Below are 19850 nucleotides of genomic sequence, written 5' to 3' on the forward strand. Positions count from 1 at the left end.
TGCTGGCAGTCCTTGTTGACATTTCTCCACAAAAATGGTTCAAATGGCTCTGAGCACTATGGGACTTAACATCTGTGGTCATCAGTCCACTAGAACTGAGAACTACTTAAACCTAACTAACTTAAGGACATCACACACATCCATGCCCGAGGCAGGATTCGAACCTGCGACTGTAGAGGTCACTCGGTTCCAGACTGAAGCGCCTAGAACCGCACGGCCATTTCTGCACACAAAGCACTCCGCTATGAGGGGGGTGGACGCACGAACACTGGGGTGCTCTAAATTATGCAATACGTTGAAGACATCTCGACGGAGCGTGGTTGGGATGAGGGGAGATAACATGCCCGTACTGTCGTCGCACCAGATCTCACCAGAAATGCCAGGGAAGGTGGCTAAGGACAGCGTCGATGGAAGTATCACTCATGTCTGTGGTGATGAAAAGCTGCGCATTGGGATAAGGATGCGCGATGGTGCAGGCCTCGGCAAGAAGATTTTTGAGGGCAGCGAAAGAGTCAGTCACAGCAGGGGTCCATGGAACAGGCCGGGATCCAGAGGTGCTGGTGCCTCCCAAGGCATGCGTCAGTGGAGCCTGAATCTCCGCAGCCCGAGGTAGATGTCGGCGATAATAATTAACCATCCCCAGAAAGCGCTGGAGCTCTTTGAATGACGAAGGTCTGGGTAGGTTTAGTATTGTTTGTACTTTCTCAGGGGGCGGTGAAATGCCGTCGGCAGAGACCCGAAAGCCAAGAAAAGTGACACCAGGTTGATGTAGCTGCAATTTGTCCTGGTTGGTCTTGATGCTTGCTGCTGCGAGAGTGTTCATAATAGTTTGCACATGTCGAATGTTGTGCTCGATGAAGGAGCTGAACATAAGAATGTCATCAAGATATGCAAAGCAGAATTTTAGGTTGAATAGCACTTCGTTAATGAAGCGTTGCCAGGTCTGGGTTGCGTTTTTCAGACTTAAGGGCATGAATCGAAACTGAAATAACCCGATTGGGGTGGTGATTGCTGTCTTCTCGATGTCTTCAGGTGCCATGGGGATCTGTTGGTAGGCCCATTTGCAATCAATGACAGAGAACGTGGTCGCACCTGCGAGGGAACTGGTAAAGTCAGCAATGTTGGGTATGGGGTAGGTGTCCATAATTGTTTGTGTGTTTAGTCGACGGTAGTCTCCACACATGCGCCAGGACCCGCCTTTCTTGGGTGTCATATGTATGGGTGTAGACCAGCTACTGGCAGAGGGTTCAATGATGCCAGAGCTTCGTAGTTCAGAAATTTGATTTTTAAGGTCGGAGAGAGTCAACGTGGTTTACTGGAGATCGGGGAACCTGGCATGAGTAGAAGCTTGTGAACCGTGCCGCTGGTGACGACGGAAATGTTGCCAGCGGCACGGGAGGCGGTTTGTTTACAATGTGTAGTCGGTGGGGCAGGCGAGGCGTGGTTGTGGTGTTCGGAGCCACTCGGCGGATCCGACGGGAGCCGAGGCGGTGAAATGTACCACAAGTCAGCGCGACAAGATGGCCGCCGGCCCGAAGCAGTGGCACCACGGTAGGGTGAGCTCGGTAGAGCTCGTGAGCCGTTAGTGAGTCCATTGTCCGAGGGCGCGGCCTGTGGCAGCACAGTCGCACAGGAGCCAAAGTTGCATAGTTTGAGGTGCTGTCCGCGAGGGGCGGGGTAGTAGCTGTCAGTTCCAGAGCACGTGACGCTCGTCACGCATGCTCACTTGTGTCCAGCCAAGTGTCAAACGTTGCTGTGTTAGGAGGGTGTGGCGCTGTGTAGCTGTCAGTACACGTTATTCCAGTCTTGATAGCACAGGTGCAAGGGGTAGCGGAGGCTCGATTGCTGGGATTGCATCGGAGAGCTGGAGCTGTGTTTCATGGAGCCGGAGGGAGAGCTTGAAGTTTTCCTTGTGTAGGCGAGCGACGTGTTCAAGCTCGATAAGGCACTTGTGCCTGATTTCTTGTAACGTCGTTGACAGAGATGAGTGTGTACGGATGAGATGAGCCCGGACCAATGTGTCATGGGGGGGGAGGGGTGGGGGGAGGGTTGCTCGATGGAGCACAGGGGAAGTGAGTCTTGGACGGATGATGAAACACAGTGTTTCACACTAGGTCCGGTGAAAGTTTGTGGTGTCGCAAGAAGTCAATGTCTAGTACAGGTCCGTCAATTTTGCCCACTAAAAAAGTCCACTCGAGTTTGCAGTTTTCAGAGACAGAGAGACGATGTAGGAAGTTGAACCCGAGCATTGTAGTTTAGTTGAATTCATGGCTTGCAGTGAAGTATGATGAGGGCGGATGTTCGACGACGCTAAGGACTTAGGCAGCAGCGAAACATTGGCGCCTGTGTCCACTAGGAAAAGGTATCCCGACGAAATGTCTTTAACGTAAAGTCGTCGGCAATTATCCGGTCGTTCCCGGACAGAATGGAGAAGGGGGGGATGCCTGTCATGTTGTGCGCAGGAGGCGGCAGCTCGACCTATCTGCGATTGGCGTTTGGGAAGTAGCAGGGTGGTCTGCAGTTCCATGCCGCCTCACCAAACCGTGTGTGGAAGTAAGAGTGTGGTTGCATTTCCTGTGGAAGGTTCGTTGCCAGTGGCAGTGGCCGCGGTTCGGTGGCTGCAGCAGGTTCGGTTGGAGGATGGGGCGTGACCATGGGCGGAGCCGGTGACGTCCCAGCTGCTTGTTTACTGCTTCCCAGAGCGAGCGAAAGGGTCAGCACAGTACGGCCCCGGCTGCGTCCGGACGCAGGGCGATGAGCCTGAACCAGAGTTGTGAGGTAGGCAGTGGCTGGCGAAATAGAGCAGTGATGCATCGTGTAGCTTGTCAGCAATTGTCATTCTTTGCTCGACAGGTTCAGGAGACCTTCAAGCCAGAGCAAAGCGGATGTGAGGAGATGGCAAGGAGAGCTGCATCAGAAAGTAGATCGTCACTGACCAGGGCACGTAGCCATCTCCAGAGCTGGGAAGGTTTGTCGTTGTCTAGTTGCTGGACATGGAGCACTTGATAGTTTGCTCCTCAGTTAAGTGTGGAAGCCGACGTAGAACTATCGTTTTGTCTAGAATTTACTGGGTAGGTGAGTCCGGGGCGTCGACCAGGTCAGCAATCAAGTCCTCCTGGTCGTGCTGGTGGGTGATGAGGCACAGAAACCTGGTTGACTCGTCGAGTTTGTAATGGTCGAACACTTCGTCCACAATTTTGAACCAGGTTGTTGCTCTGTCGAGATTAAACGGCGGCAGCGTTGGTAAGCGTTGTAGAATGTTCAGAAGAACAGGATGACTTGAGTTCGTCGGGGCACTGCCTGAATCGAGCTGTTGTTGCTGTAGTATTCGAGGAGAGTGTGTCTCCAGGGGATGTGGCAATGACGGCTGTTGAGGTGGCAATGTGAAGGTGACATGTTGTGGTTGAGCGTGATCCGTAGCAACGCAGAAGGTCGACGCGGGTGAGACACCATAATGCCGGCCGGTGTGGCCGTGCGGTTAAAGGCGCTTCAGTCTGGAACCGCGTGACTGCTACGGTCGCAGGTTCGAATCCTGCCTCGGGCATGGATGTGTGTGATGTCCTTAGGTTAGTTAGGTTTAATTAGTTCTAAGTTCTAGGCGACTGATGACCTCAGAAGTTAAGTCGCATAGTGCTCAGAGCCATTTTGAACACCATAATGTGACGATTGCGATTGTAGAAGCTCAACACGTTGCGGGTGTGTTCGGATTGACGCGTTGCAGTAGACCAACGTGGATGAGGCACCGAGATGTGCCGAGAACAGTAGCGGAAGCTCGACTGGAGCAGGTTTGGGGGCGACAGGTGAGAAAAAGTTCAGAGTATGAGAACGTGTGTTAGTCCGTGGAAAGCTCGACGTGTGATCAGAGCCAGGGCCACCTGTGTTGCAGGGAAGCTGCGGAGGTGCGGGCTGTCCAGAAGCACAGTGTGGGAAATGATGTCTAACGTGGGACGGAATGTGTGAATGTTCACTGTTCATAGTCACTCCAAAAAATGGTTCAAATGACTCTGAGCACTATGGGACTCAACGGCTGAGGTTATTAGTCCCCTAGAACTTAGAACTAGTTAAACCTAACTAGCCTATGGACATCACAAACATCCATGCCCGAGGCAGGATTCGAACCTGCGATCGTAGCGATCTTGCGGTTCCAGACTGCAGCGCCTTTAACTGCACGGCCACTTCAGCCGGCTAGTCACTCCACTCAAAATGGTGAGCGGATAAGGTGAATGTCGTGGCACACAACACTGAGACGTAGCAGTGGGATGGAGGTGGAGGTCAGGCACAGATAACAGGTTATTGTTCCTGTTGCAGGCCGAGGTATAGAATTAGGAAGGCATGTGCCAAAGCTGAACTGAGACAGGTGGGGGCGTGGTCTGATGCTGAGGAGGTAGACCTGTGAACGAAGCAGTTCCGGCCACGTGGCAGGTATCTGCATGGTACTGCACGGATTGCAGCATGGCAAATCGTTGTCCTGGTGGTAGTAGGTTGTCCGACGAAGCATTTGCAGAAATCGGCATTGGTCCTGCACTGCATGGAGATCCGTAAGAGGTAACTGCACAGGGAGGGCACATGGGGTGGGAACAAAGGCGTTTGATAGCCGGAGTCATGCGCACTCCTAACCTCACTTATTGTTGCAGGCTCGAAAACGTCTGGCGGAATCATCGAGTGAGAGGCATCATGTTGCAGTCCTGGCGGGTGTACATCGCCTGCGACATGATGCATGTCAATCACAAAATCCGACGTTAGGCGCTGAGACGAAGTCATTGTACGAATACTGTGTCGATGTAATACACGCCAAAATAACCAACGCAGGGGTCGCGGACAGAGTAAAACTGCGAAAACGAAAGACGTTACAACTCGGGGTCACCAGGGTTACCTTGTTGGTTGCATCAATAATCACACCCATTTACAAATAGTTCATTTATTAACCTTAACACATACAAGGATCACAAAAAACTGAACTGAATATGGCGAAATAGCCAAAGATAATGCCTAGAGTCCAAAGATGAATACATGTCGATGTTGGTGTCGATTTCATCGGCGCCACAATATAAATCCTCACCTGCTATTGTTTTGCAAATCCAAATTTCCCACAGTATCTCCAGTTTTGCTGCATGTCTCTTCGTGTTTTTAGCTAGTTCCATCGTTATATGCTTCAGTGACTAAAAATAAAGTCCAACAACTGCATTACTTAACAACTCAATATGTTGAGAGTTAACTTTGAAGAAGCCTTCCAACAATCATTACAACAGCACTACGTTGCATACAACACAGCTGTGTATCCTTTCATGTGCACACAGCTATGAAACTAAATCTGCAGTTTATAACGTTCACCGGTACAACACTACACCTGCAGCTAGAGTACATAATCACAGTATTAAATAAATCCTATACATTTATATTCTGTGGGAAAATACGATATTCTAACCACAATCATTTGAACCAATCAACTTACACTATTGGCCATTAAAATTGCTACACCAAGAAGAAATGCAGATGATAAGAGGGTATTCATTAGACAAATATATTATACTAGAACTGACATGCGATTACATTTTCACGCAATTTGGGTGCATAGATCCTGAGAAATCAGTACCCAGAACAACCACCTCTGGCCGTAATAATGGCCTTGAGACGCCTGGGCATTGAGTCAAACAGAGCTTGGATGGCATGTACAGGTACAGCTTCCCATGCAGCTTCAACACAATACCACAGTTCATCAAGAGTGGTGACTGGCGTATTGTGACAAGCCAGTTGTTCAGCCACCATTGAGCAGACGTTTTCAATTGGTGAGAGACCTGGAGAATGTGAAGGCCAGGGCAGCAGTCGAACATTTTCTGTATCCAGAAATGCCCATAGAGGACCTGCAACATGCGGTCGTGCATTATCCTGCTGAAATGTAGGGTTTCGCAGGGCGCCATAGGGTGGTGGGGTTTCGGGTTCCGCTGGATAGGTCAGGAGTCCACTACACACAACAAGCGGCTACACGGGTAGCAGGGGTTGTGTGGCGTGGGCTGGGCGGTTTTTTAGGTTAGATGGCCTTGGGCAAGTACAGAAAGGGCAACAGCCTCAACGGGTGCGGGGCAAAGTCAGGACATGCGGGGACCAAGCAGCAATCGGTATTGTAATTGTCAACTGTCGAAGCTGCGTTGGTAAAGTACCGGAACTTCAAGCGCTGATAGAAAGCACCGAAGCTGAAATCGTTATAGGTACGGAAAGCTGGCTTAAGCCAGAGATAAATTCTGCCGAAATTTTTACAAAGGTGCAGACTGTGTTTAGAAAGGATAGATTGCATGCAACCGGTGGTGGAGTGTTCATCGCTGTTAGTAGTAGTTTATCCTGTAGTGAAGTAGAAGTGGATAGTTCCTGTGAATTATTATGGGTGGAGGTTACACTAAACAACCGAACTAGGTTAATAATTGGCTCCTTTTACCGACCTCCCGACTCAGCAGCATTAGTGGCAGAACAACTGAGAGAAAATTTGGAATACATTTCACATAAATTTTCTCAGCATGTTATAGTCTTAGGTGGAGATTTCAATTTACCAGATATAGACTGGGACACTCAGATGTTTAGGACGGGTGGTAGGGACAGAGCATCGAGTGACATTATACTGAGTGCACTATCCGAAAATTACCTCGAGCAATTAAACAGAGAACCGACTCGTGGAGATAACATATTGGACCTACTGATAACAAACAGACCCGAACTTTTCGAATCTGTATGTACAGAACAAGGAATCAGTGATCATAAGGCCGTTGCAGCATCCCTGAATATGGAAGTTAATAGGAATATAAAAAAAGGGAGGAAGGTTTATCTGTTTAGCAAGAGTAATAGAAGGCAGATTTCAGACTACCTAACAGATCAAAACGAAAATTTCTGTTCCGACACTGACAATGTTGAGTGTTTATGGAAAAAGTTCAAGGCAATCGTAAAATGCGTTTTAGACAGGTACGTGCCGAGTAAAACTGTGAGGGACGGGAAAAACCCACCGTGGTACAACAACAAAGTTAGGAAACTACTGCGAAAGCAAAGAGAGCTCCACTCCAAGTTTAAACGCAGCCAAAACCTCTCAGACAAACAGAAGCTAAACGATGTCAAAGTTAGCGTAAGGGGGGCTATGCGTGAAGCGTTCATTGAATTCGAAAGTAAAATTCTATGTACCGACTTGACAGAAAATCCTAGGAAGTTCTGGTCTTACGTTAAATCAGTAAGTGGCTCGAAACAGCATATCCAGACACTACGGGATGATGATGGCATTGAAACAGAGGATGACACGCGTAAAGCTGAAATACTAAACACCTTTTTCCAAAGCTGTTTCACAGAGGAAGACCGCACTGCAGTTCCTTCTCTAAATCCTCGCACAAACGAAAAAATGGCTGACGTCGAAATAAGTGTCCAAGGAATAGAAAAGCAACTGGAATCACTCAATAGAGGAAAGTCCACTGGACCTGACGGGATACCAATTCGATTCTACACAGAGTACGCGAAAGAACTTGCCCCCCTTCTAACAGCCGTGTACCGCAAGTCTCTAGAGGAACGGAGGGTTCCAAATGATTGGAAAAGAGCACAGATAGTCCCAGTCTTCAAGAAGGGTCGTCGAGCAGATGCGCAAAACTATAGACCTATATCTCTTACGTCGATCTCTTGTTGAATTTTAGAACATGTTTTTTGCTCGCGTATCATGTCATTTCTGGAAACCCAGAATCTACTATGTAGGAATCAACATGGATTCCGGAAACAGCGATCGTGTGAGACCCAACTCGCCTTATTTGTTCATGAGACCCAGAAAATATTAGATACAGGCTCCCAGGTAGATGCTATTTTTCTTGACTTCCGGAAGGCGTTCGATACAGTTCCGCACTGTCGCCTGATAAACAAAGTAAGAGCCTACGGAATATCAGACCAGCTGTGTGGCTGGATTGAAGAGTTTTTAGCAAACAAAACACAGCATGTTGTTATCAATGGAGAGACGTCTACAGACGTTAAAGTAACCTCTGGCGTGCCACAGGGGAGTGTTATGGGACCATTGCTTTTCACAATATATATAAATGACTTAGTAGATGGTGTCGGAAGTTCCATGCGGCTTTTCGCGGATGATGCTGTAGTATACAGAGAAGTTGCTGCATTAGAAAATTGTAGCGAAATACAGGAAGATCTGCAGCGGATAGGCACTTGGTGCAGGGAGTGGCAAGTGACCCTTAACATAGACAAATGTAATGTATTGCGAATACATAGAAAGAAGGATCCCTTATTGTATGATTATATGATAGCGGAACAAACACTGGTAGCAGTTACTTATGTAAAATATCTGGGAGTATGCGTACGGAACGATTTGAAGTGGAATGATCATATAAAACTAATTGTTGGTAAGGCGGGTACCAGGTTGAGATTCATTGGGAGAGTGCTTAGAAAATGTAGTCCATCAACAAAGGAGGTGGCTTACAAAACACTCGTTCGACCTATACTTGAGTATTGCTCATCAGTGTGGGATCCGTACCAGGTCGGGTTGACGGAGGAGATAGAGAAGATCCAAAGAAGAGCGGCGCGACTCGTCACTGGGTTATTTGGTAACCGTGATAGCGTTACGGAGATGTTTAATAAACTCAAGTGGCAGACTCTGCAAGAGAGGCGCTCTGCATCGCGGTGTAGCTTGCTCGCCAGGTTTCGAGAGGGTGCGTTTCTGGATGAGGTATCGAATATATTGCTTCCCCCTACTTATACTTCCCGAGGAGATCACGAATGTAAAATTAGAGAGATTAGAGCGCGCACGGAGGCTTTCAGACAGTCGTTCTTCCCACGAACCATACGCGACTGGAACAGGAAAGGGAGGTAATGACAGTGGCACGTAAAGTGCCCTCCGCCACACACCGTTGGGTGGCTTGCGGAGTATCGATGTAGATGTAGATGTAGATGTAGATCGAATGAAGGGTAGAGCCATGGGTCGTAACACATCTGAAATGTAACGTCGACTGTTCAGAGTGCCGTCAATGCGAACAAAAGGTGTCAAGATGTGTAACCAATGTAACCAATGGCACCCCATACCATCACGCCAGGTGATACGCCAGTATGGCGCTGACGAATGCGCGCTTCCAATGTGCGTTCACCGCGATGTCGAAAAACACGGATGCGACCATCATGATGCTGTAAACAGACCCTGGATTCATCTAAAAAAATGACATCTTGCCATTCGTGCACCCAGGTTGAGTACACCATCGCAGCTGCTCCTCTCTGTGATGCAGCGTCAAGGGTAATCGCAGCCATGGTCTCCGAGCTGATAGTCCACACTGCTGCAAACGTCGTCGAACTGTTCGTGCAGATGGTTGTTGTTTGCAAACATCCCCAATCCCCATCTGTTGACTCAGGGATCGAGATGTGGCTGCACGATCCGTTACATCGATGTGGATAAGATGCCTGTCATCTCGACTGCTAGTGATGTGAGGCCGTTGGGATCCAGCATGGCATTCCATATTACCGTCACGAACCCACCAAATCCATATTCTCCTAACAGTCATTGGATCTCGACCAACGCGAGCAGCAATGTCGCGATATGATAAACCGCAATCGCACAAGCTACAATCCGACCTTTATCAAAACCGGAAACGTGATGGTACGCATTTCTCCTCTTTACACGAGGCATCACAACAACGTTTCGCCAGGCAACGCCGTGTCAGCTGCTGTTTGTGTATGAGAAATCGGTTGGATACTTTCCTCATGTCAGCACGTTGTAGGTGTCGCCACTGGCACCAACCTTGTGTGAATGCTCTGGATAGCTAATCCTTTGCGTATCACAACATCTTCGTCCTGTCGGTTAATAAATTTCGCGCCTGTAGCACGTTAACTTCGTGGTGTAGCTATTTTAATGGCCATAGTGTATTTGCCTCCCTGAATATGAATGTATATTACGTTTCCTATTTTCTCTCCAACAAATGAGCTTACAATTGTTAAAAAAAATGGTTCAAATGGCTCTGAGCACTAGGGGACTTAACATCTATGGTCATCAGTCCCCTAGAACTTAGAACTACTTAAACCTAACTAACCTAAGGACAGCACACAACACCCAGTCATCACGAGGAGGAGAAAATCCCTGACCCCACCGGGAATCGAACCCGGGCGTGGGAAGCGAGAACGCTACCGCATGACCACGAGCTACGGACTACGATTGTTCATCTCTTGAAAATCAGAGTAGCACAAAGCCTGTGGCTGAGTTACTATGACAATTAACCTCTTCAGGGATTCTGGCACATATGTAGCCATTAACCGTATGCTGAATATATTGAAGAAAATGCATTCCTTAATGGACAGTGGACGGCCGGTGATGCCGAGCGGCTCTAGGCGCTCTAGTTTTGGCACCTCGTAACCGCCACTGTCGCAGGTTCGAATCCTGCCTCGGGCATGGATGTGTGTGATGTCCTTAGGTTAGTTAGGTCAAGTAGGTCTAAGTTCTAAGGGACTGATGACCTTAGATGTTAAGTCCCATAGTGCTCAGAGCCATTTGAGCCCAATGGGCATTGGTTACATTTGTGGCCATTGTGTTCCCATAAGATGGCTACCCTGTCCCTAGTTCATTATCTTTAACTGTTATGAAGAGAGATGTTTTTATATCTGTGGATAGTCAGCGGCTGCCTGTTGTTTAGTACATGCATTTGAAATCATAATTTACGTTTTTTTTTTGCAGGAGAATTTTTCGTCTACAATTTTTTATTGTGTGCTTTGAACATTTATTATTATGATGTTACTGTTGAAACAGTGATATCTGGAAACTATTTTGTGTAAATCGACTGTTTACAAATGTACACATTTGTGGACACATTGCATAGGTAACATAACCTGAAATACCATGTAACCACCAGAGTCTCAATTATAAAATACCGTTTTTGTCATTTTGTTACTTTCATTTATTTTACAGTTTCTCTTCCAACATTATTAAAAATGAATCGAAGGAAAGCATTAAGCCCAGGGGAAATTTTACTCATTTTAGATTCTGTTGATGATGCCAATTGTTCTGATTTGGACGTAATTACGTGTGATAAAGACAGTGATATTAATGATGACGATTCTGATGATGATAGTGTTGTAGTGGTGACACTGTTGCTAGTGTTGATTCAACTGTTGATAGGGCAATTCACTCAATAACAGTCCAGACCAATAGTGCAACTGCAAGTACAAGTTTCGAATTCTCCAACATCTTCACGTAATATGTGGTATACAAACAAGGACATTGACTTCGTTGGTGACATTCCTGCATTCTGTGGCGTTTACAAAAGCAATAGCGATCTTTTAGTAGAGAAGACGCCATATTTTTACTACTACAACATGTACACTCCTAAAGCACTGGACTTGATAGTCAGAGAGACAACACGGAATGCTTTTTCAAATGGCGAATGCAATTTCTCTGTCTCAGTAAGTGAAGTTCATTGCTTCTTAGCGATTAATTTGGTCATGACATATATGAAGTACCCAAAACGGACGTATGAACTGGTCAGGTAACCCAGTTTTGAGAATGGATCTTATTGCTGGCATTATGTCACTTAAGAGATTTGAGAAAATACACTACTGGTCATTAAAATTGCTACACCAAGAAGAAATGCAGATGATAAGAGGGTATTCATTGGACAAATATATTATACTAGAACTGACATTCGATTACATTTTCACGCAATTTGGGTGCATAGATCCTGAGAAATCAGTACCCAGAACAACCACCTCTGGCCGTAATAACGGCCTTGAGGCGCCTGGGCATTGAATCAAACAGAGCTAGGATGGCGTGTACAGGTACAGCTGCCCATGCAGCTTCAACACAATACCACAGTTCATCAAGAGTGGTGACTGGTGTATTGTTACGAGCCAGTTGCTCAGCCACCATTGAATAGACGTTTTCAGTTGGTGAGAGATCTGGAGAATGTGCTGGCCACGGCAGCAGTCGAACATTTTCTGTATCCAGAAATGCCCATAGAGGACCTGCAACATGTGTTCGTGCATTATCCTGCTGAAATGTAGGGTTTGGCAGGGATCGAATGAAGGGTTGAGCCACGGGTCGTAACACATCTGAAATGTAATGTCGACTGTTCAGAGTGCCGTCAATGCGAACAAGAGGTGACCAAGATGTGTAACCAATGGCACCCCATACCATCACACCGGGTGATACCCCAGTATGGCGATGACGAATACACACTTCCAATGTGCGTTCACCGTGATGTCGCCAAACACGGATGCGACCATCATGATGCTGTAAACAAAACCTGGATTCATCCGAAAAAATGATGTTTTGCCATTCGTGCACCCAGGTTTGTCGTTGAGTACACCATCACAGGCGCTCCTGTCTATGATGCAGTGTCAAGGGTAACCGCAGCCATGGTCTCCGAGCTGATAGTCCATGCTGCTGCAAACGTTGTCGAACTGTTCGAGCAGATGGTTGTTGTCTTGCAAACGTCCCCATCTGTTGACTCAGGGATCGAGATGTGGCTGCACGATCCGTTACAGCGATGTGGATAAGGTGCCTGTCATCTCCATTGCTAGTGATACAATGCCGTTGGGATGCAGCACGGCGTTCCGTATTGCCCTCCTGAACCCACCGATTCCAAATTCTGCTAATAGTCATTGGATCTCGACCAACGCGAGCAGCAATGTCGTGATACGATAAAACGCAATCGAGACAAGCTACAATCCGACCTTTATCAAAGTCGGAAACGTGATGGTACGCATTTCTCCTCTTTACACGAGGCATCACAACAACGTTTCGCCAGGCAACGCCGTGTCAGCTGCTGTTTGTGTATGAGAAATCGGTTGGAAACTTTCCTCATGTCAGCACGTTGTAGGTGTCGCCACTGGCGCCAACCTTGCGTGAATGCTCTGGAAAGCTAATCCTTTGTATATCACAGCATCTTCGTCCTGTCAGTTAAATTTCGGGTCCGTAGCACTTCATCTTCGTCTTGTAGCAGTTTTACTGGCCAGTAGTCTAAAAACGTATTTACCTTTTTGTGGACAAAGACAAAATCTCGGTCGCCCGCGTTGGTCTAGCGGTTCAGGCGCTCAGTCCGGAACCGCGCGACTGCTACGGTCGCAGGTTCGAATCCTGCCTTGGCCATGGATGTGTGTGATGTCCTTAGGTTAGTTAGGTTTAAGTAGTTCTAAGTTCTAGGGGACTGATGACCACAGATGTTAAGTCCCATAGTGCTCAGAGTCATTTGAACCATTTTTGAACGAAATCCCGGGAAATAACTCTGCCATGTTTGTGAAGGTGAAACCCATATTGGACACAATGAAAGAGACATTTTCGGGGAATGTAACTCCTACTGAATATCAGTCTATAAGTGAAATGATTATCCTCTTCAAGGGTAGAAGCAGGGCAAAACAGTATATAAAGTCTAAGCCCTAAAAGTGGGGATTGAAATCATGAGTACGCTCTAGCTCAGTTTGATGCGCAACATTTTTTGAGATGTACCAAGAGAAAAGGCGGGAGCGGAATTACACACTGAGCTTCAGTCCTATTGGGGACACTGTCGTAAGATTGTGCCAGGGGCTAGAAGGAAAAAATCACAAGATCATTCTTGACCATTTATTCGCAGCAATCCCATTGCTTTCATATCTCAAGCAAAAGAAAATTCATGTATTGGGAACCATAAGGTCGAACAGACTGTAGGGTGCAGAGAGTAAATTGACCAACAGCAAAGCTCTAATGGAATCATGTCGAGGTTCAATGTCTATTGCGACTTCTAATGACAATATTACAGTTTTGTGATGGGTGGAGAGAAACATTGTCCACATGATATCTACCTTTTCTGGAGGGACACCAACTGATACTGTGATGGGACGTGAAGAACCATGCTCGCATAGATATCGAGAGGCCAGATGCTGTTGCATGCTACATCAAATTAATGGGCTGAGTAGACATGACTGACCAGATGGTTGCACACTACCCTCACACAATGAAGAGCAAGAAGTTTTATTTGAGAATATTTTTCCACTTTTATAATGTTGCACTAGTAAATGCATGGATTCTTTACAAAAGAGGCACTGAGAGAAATATTTCTTTGGTGGAATACAAGGCCTCAGTTGCTACAACAATTACATAGCTTGGAAGCCTGCAAAGGAAGTGTGGCAGACCATCTAACACCAGTGACCATACTCACTGGAAGAAAAGGCAACGCACTGGGTGTACTGCATATATAAGACTGGATGGAATAGCCCATTACCCTGAAAAAAAAAAAAGGGAATGTGAGAATCCTCCTCGGTACAGAAATAAAAACTGCAAAAGAAGAACAAGATACATCTGCAAAAGTGCAAGGTTCTTGTTTGCCCACAATGTACGGAGTTCTTCCACAATACATGATGTGAACAATTCCTTCTTACTTGAATTTCGCTATTATTTATCACATTTTTTAGTTTCTTTATGTTTTCACCATGTTTGCTCTCATGTAACCTGCTATGCACCATGTACACAAATGTGGCCATTTCCTATTTTCATTGTTGTACAGTAAATTGAAGCATTTGTTGAAGAAATATATTTGCAATGACTTCCTTACATATCAAATATAGTGTTAAAAATAACTGTCAAAATTGAAATTATTAAAAAAATTCATCGCTGAAAAGGATTTATGCAGCATCTACCACGTCAACAAAAACAATAACATAAAACAAACACAGATATTTCTGCCTCATCTAAAATATCGTCTTCAAAGTCAATATTCACAACGCCTTCAACTACGTCACTTCCCATGTTTCGCTGTCACTGAAGTCTCGTCTCGGCTGTGCAACCACCAGAGCCACCTATTGAGAGAATCCTCACTGAACTGGCAAGACTCTACGCCAAGCTGGCAGCTGACAGCCCAAGGAGCGTACGGCGCATTGACGAGCGGCAGCCACGCAAATTCAAATGGTGTTGGTTCCATAGACACTTCAGGCGAAATGCTAGATGATGTTGCAAACTGTCTGGGTTCCCAGATATCAACAACGGATGTGTATAGACGTGCATATCCGTTGTATAACCAGTAAGATTGTAGTTGTAATGACAATGCCACAGCTTCTGCTAAATGTGAATCTTCGCGATTATTTGTGTTTGAAAAGATATCTGGTATGGAATTTTGGTCAACACAGGTTTGGATATAAGTGGTGTTTTACGGGATGTGAAGGACATGCCTCAGAGTCATATGAAATTAAATCTGCAAAATGTTTTCTCACCTTCATGATGATTGTTAATGGCCTGCATGTTTGGCCCCATATTGGGGGCCGATTTTCTTAAATTTTTCCATTACCTATGGACCTCTATAATCATCTTCTTGTGCAATCTCCGGCTTTAGGCATGCTGTCTCCTACGCTGGACGCAAGAAGCCATTCTGCCAGATCAGAAGGCATGAAGATTAATGCGTCTTCCATGTCTCCCTCATCACGACAGCTTCTGCCCATTCCATACACACCTCACTGCGAAATGCACATGGGTGCTTCACACAAGAAGATTGTGTTACGTCTTCTGCATAATATGGAGGCCGCTTTTCACTTCAACAGCAGCGCGATTCACTACAGCAGGAGGTTGCTCATCTCAATGAACTTTTCCGCTTCGATAAAACAACGTGACACATTCAGCCTGGGACCCTAGAAATCCACGATTGGCTTCTCGATACAATTCATGTGAACTCTGATCAGGTCCACACCGCTTATTTTGACGCTGAAATGTGTTCAAATGTCTGTGAATTCTTAAGGGACCAAACTACTGAGGTCATCGGTCCCTAAACTTACACACTACTTAAATTAACTTATGCTAAGAACAACACACACACACACACCCATGCCCGAGGGAGGACTCGAACTTCTGGCGGCAGGGGTTGTGCAACACGTTACATGGAACCTCTAACCGCGCGGCCACTCCGCGCGGCATTGTGATGCTGACGAGTACGTGTTTTACATGAAATTCATGGATCTTTCATGCTGAAAGATTACTGTCGCGACATGGTTCTCACATCCTGTTCAGACATCTTGATAATTCCCCTAGTATAGTGTCACTCGCAGATGCTGAAATCGAATACACCAATGTTCGAGTGTTCAGCCTCCCGCCGGAAGTTGATGACAGTTTTCTAAAGGGCATATTGACTCCTTATGGTAACGTGAAAAACATCCGTCGTGAACGCTGGTCTACTCAACGCAGATTACAGTGTTATAGTGGAATTCTTTCCTTGGAAGTGCATGTCAAACGCAATATATAATCACATTTACAAGTGTGTGGTTACCGCATCAGTATCATGTATACTGGTCAAGAGGGAACCTGTTTCCTATGTAATGAAAGTGGACATGTTCGTTCTAATTGTCCGCGGAGGGTTTTTGTATTAAAGCCGTCATTAGTGCAGCTTCACAAATTGACGGTTGCTGATCTTGTTCCTTCTCCTCCCGCCGTCGGACCTACTTCTGCTTCGGATTATAATGTATAAACAGTCAGTTCTGATAATCGTGTCAATGAATTTCCGCCTTTACCTCCGCGACAGGTTCTGAATCCTATTGGCCCCAGGATAGAACTTATAACGGCGACAAACAAGCGACATCGCACTCAGGAAGGTGATGGTGAGGATTTGGTTGTACCTTCTGCGCCAACCTCCTCCGCATCGATTGTGTCCCCTGCTACTCTTGATGCTACTATACCTCCCTCCTGGTCGCGAAGTGGCTCCTTCTGAGCTGCCTGTGTGTGAAGAGGGAGTGGAGCCCCCCATTCGTCTTTGTGTCCTCCGTTACAGCCTAAGACGATGCAGTGTCCTCCTGTTCCTTCGTCTTCCTGTATTTGCCGCCTACAGCAGCTCCCGAGGAGAAGAAAATTAGCGACCAAGTATCACCTGTTGTATTGGTAATTCCACAGAATGCTTCCGCCTTAGTGACTGGCATTGCATTACATGACCCTAGGTCTGGGGGGGGGAGGGGGAGGAAGCTGTGCCTATGACCCCACCCAAGCCTCTGTCTGCAGAGGCCGCCATCTCACGTAGCCGGCAGAAACAGCGTATACAACTTGACCGTGCGGTGGCTTGTAAGAAATCTAAGAAAATAGGTTGCGATGGCGTGGGTTATGGTCCCCCGATGTGTGATTCCACTGTGGATTCCACAGTGGACCTTGACTCTCAGCTGTCTACATAATTCTACTCCGATATTCCGTACATCTCTGTCCAGCTGTGATCAATTACCCAAGCCTACATGTTCCTTTCCTTAAACGTTAATCGTGTGGAATAAGAATTGCGATTGGCTTCGCTGCGTCAGTTCATTTATGATTCATGTGCGGACACAGTTTTCTTACAGGAGGTGCTATTTAGTAATTTCTCCTTATCTGGTTTTCGTATGATCTTTAATGTAGCACCCAAATATTCTACGGGGACCGCCTTATTCTTTCATGAAAGCATTCCTATTGCTGAAGTGGAAATGGATTCTGGCAGGGGCATAGGGTGTCAACTTTTTAATCTTACTTTGGTTCGTTTATATGCCCCTACTGGCACTGGTCACGTGGTGGATCGTTCGCGTTTTTATGAAGAGGATATTGTTTATTTGTTGCGTAAGAGTCCTCCGGGTATTCTGTTGAGTGATGACTTTAACTGTGTATTGCGTCCTGTGGATCAATCTCCAAACCTTAATTTCTGTCTCGAATTACATGAATTGGGCCGCTCCTTACGCCTAAAAGACGTTTGGATATGTAAATACCCGACATTAGTTAAATTTACCCACTTTACTGCGACTTCTAGTAGCAGGTTAGATAGATTTTACTTATCGGACTTCCTGAGCGATAGTATTCTTAACGTTGAAGTTATCCCAGCTTCCTTTACGGATCACTGTGCTGTGGCCATAACTCTCAATCTTGAATGGCAACCAGTCAAATTGTTTCGCCCTCCGTGGATGCTAAACGTCGCTCATCTAGCTGACCCTTCTCTCGATGACGTGATGCAAGTCGTGTGGGAGCATACTCTACGGTCCACTGGGAAATACTCCTCCACCCTTGACTGATGGGGCAACGGCCTTGCCACAGTGGATACACCGGTTCTCGTCAGATCACAGAAGTTAAGCGCTGTCGGGCGTGGCCGGCACTTGGATGGGTTACCGTCTGGGCCGCCATGCGCTGTTGCCATTTTTCGGGGTGCACTCAGCCTCGCCTCGTGATGCCCATTGAGGAGCTACTCGACCGAATAGTAGTGGCTCCGGTCAAGGAAAACCATTATAACGACCGGGAGAGCGGTGTGCTGACCACACGCCCCTACTATCTGCATCCTCAGCTGAGGATGACACGGCGGTCGGACGGTCCCATTGGGCCACTTGTTGCCTGAAGACGGAGTGCTTGACTGGTGGATATAGCTAGCGAAACCGAGGCTCACGCAGACTTTGATACGTTTCTGTGCTGCCAAAGCGCGACACTTTCGGAGAACTTATGAATATTACTATTCCATCCTGCGTGAACTTTATGCTGCTTCGGATCAAGCCCTCTGCGAATTGCAGATGTTAGGCTGGTAAGGCAAAATTGTTAACCGTGAAGAGAATGGAAATGGAAGGTTTGATAATCCGATCGAAGTCGCGATCATTGGTGATGGAAGAACTGACTTCCTTATATCATTTGCTTCGGTATCAGATCCGTCGCCGACGCACTTGTATTCATTCTCCCACGACAAAAGATGGATGTATCGTAATGGCGCAAGCTGATATAGTGCGTATCTTACACCAGTACTATGTAGAAATCTACGATATCGAGGAGTCCAGTAAAACCTTTTACGACCCACTTGTCAGCATCTTGTATACGACAATTACATCTGAACATAATGAAACGCTCTTAGCTGCCTTTCAGCCTGAGAAAGTTTACAAAATTATTGTGGGATCGCCTTATCAAAAGTCCCCGGGTCTAGATGGACTTCCAAAGGAATTTTACGTGCGCCTTTGGCCGTTGTTGGGTGCTACCTTTACCTCCCTTCTGAATGAGGTGTTACAGGGTAGAGTAGTGCCGCCCTCGTTCAAAGTGGGAAAAATTGTTGTAATCCCGATACACACTGGACCGGCTGCCCCTGATCACTTTCGCCCACTAACTTTGTTAAACTTTGATTATGAGACTGTGGCGAGGGCAGTTAATAGTAGGACGTCGGCTTTGATGGATACGATTGTTACAAAACATCAAAGCTGCGTACCTGGTCGTACCATTCTTACCCCTATATTAAAGTTTCGTGATATGGTTTCGGTTGCTGCTGTAACGTCCGTCCCTTGTGCTCTTGCTTTTTTAGACTTCAGTAAGGCATTTGATCGTGTTAATCACGACTTTCTGATTCCGATTCTGGAGGCAGTTGGTTTCACTATTGACACGCGGCGAGTGCTCTCAAATCTGTTTACGGGTATTTCGGCTTCGGTGGTTGTTAATGACCAACTAACGCCCCTAATAAGTATCCGTAGGGGAGTGTCTCAAGGAAGCCCTCTGACGGTGGCTGTTTGTGTTTTTCCTGGAGCCCCTACTCCGCATGCTAGCATCCCAGCTGACAGGTTGGACGCTTTCCGGCGGGACTATAGCTGTTCGTGCATATGCGGATGACGTGATTCTTCTACTTCGCAATTCTGCTGAGATACCTCGACTGAAGGCTGTCATCAATAGTTTTTGTCGGAGTTCAGGTGCAAAACTTAAGCTTCTTCCTTTGCGAGGTTTTGATGATGCGGTTGTTCCATGGGCTACTGCGCTGGATCTGTATACGTCTCTCGGTATCATCATTGATCGTTGTCCACTCAAAATGGTGGCGCTCAACTGGAAGTCTGCTACGGAAAAAATTCAGAGAGCTGTATTAGAGCACGAAAGGCGTTCTCTTACTCTGCTCCAGAAAGTCCGAATACTGGATACATATGTCTTATGCAAAGCTTATTACGCG

General features: G+C 46.6%; 1 pseudogene; it reads left to right on the forward strand.

The window, feature by feature from the left end:
* The first annotated feature begins 17967 nt into the window (after positions 1–17967).
* LOC124569479 lies at positions 17968–18085 on the forward strand (annotated as a pseudogene).
* Positions 18086–19850: the final 1765 nt, after the last annotated feature.

Source organism: Schistocerca americana, unplaced genomic scaffold, assembly GCF_021461395.2.
Source record: "Schistocerca americana isolate TAMUIC-IGC-003095 unplaced genomic scaffold, iqSchAmer2.1 HiC_scaffold_15, whole genome shotgun sequence".
NCBI classification, from domain to species: Eukaryota; Metazoa; Arthropoda; class Insecta; order Orthoptera; family Acrididae; genus Schistocerca; species Schistocerca americana.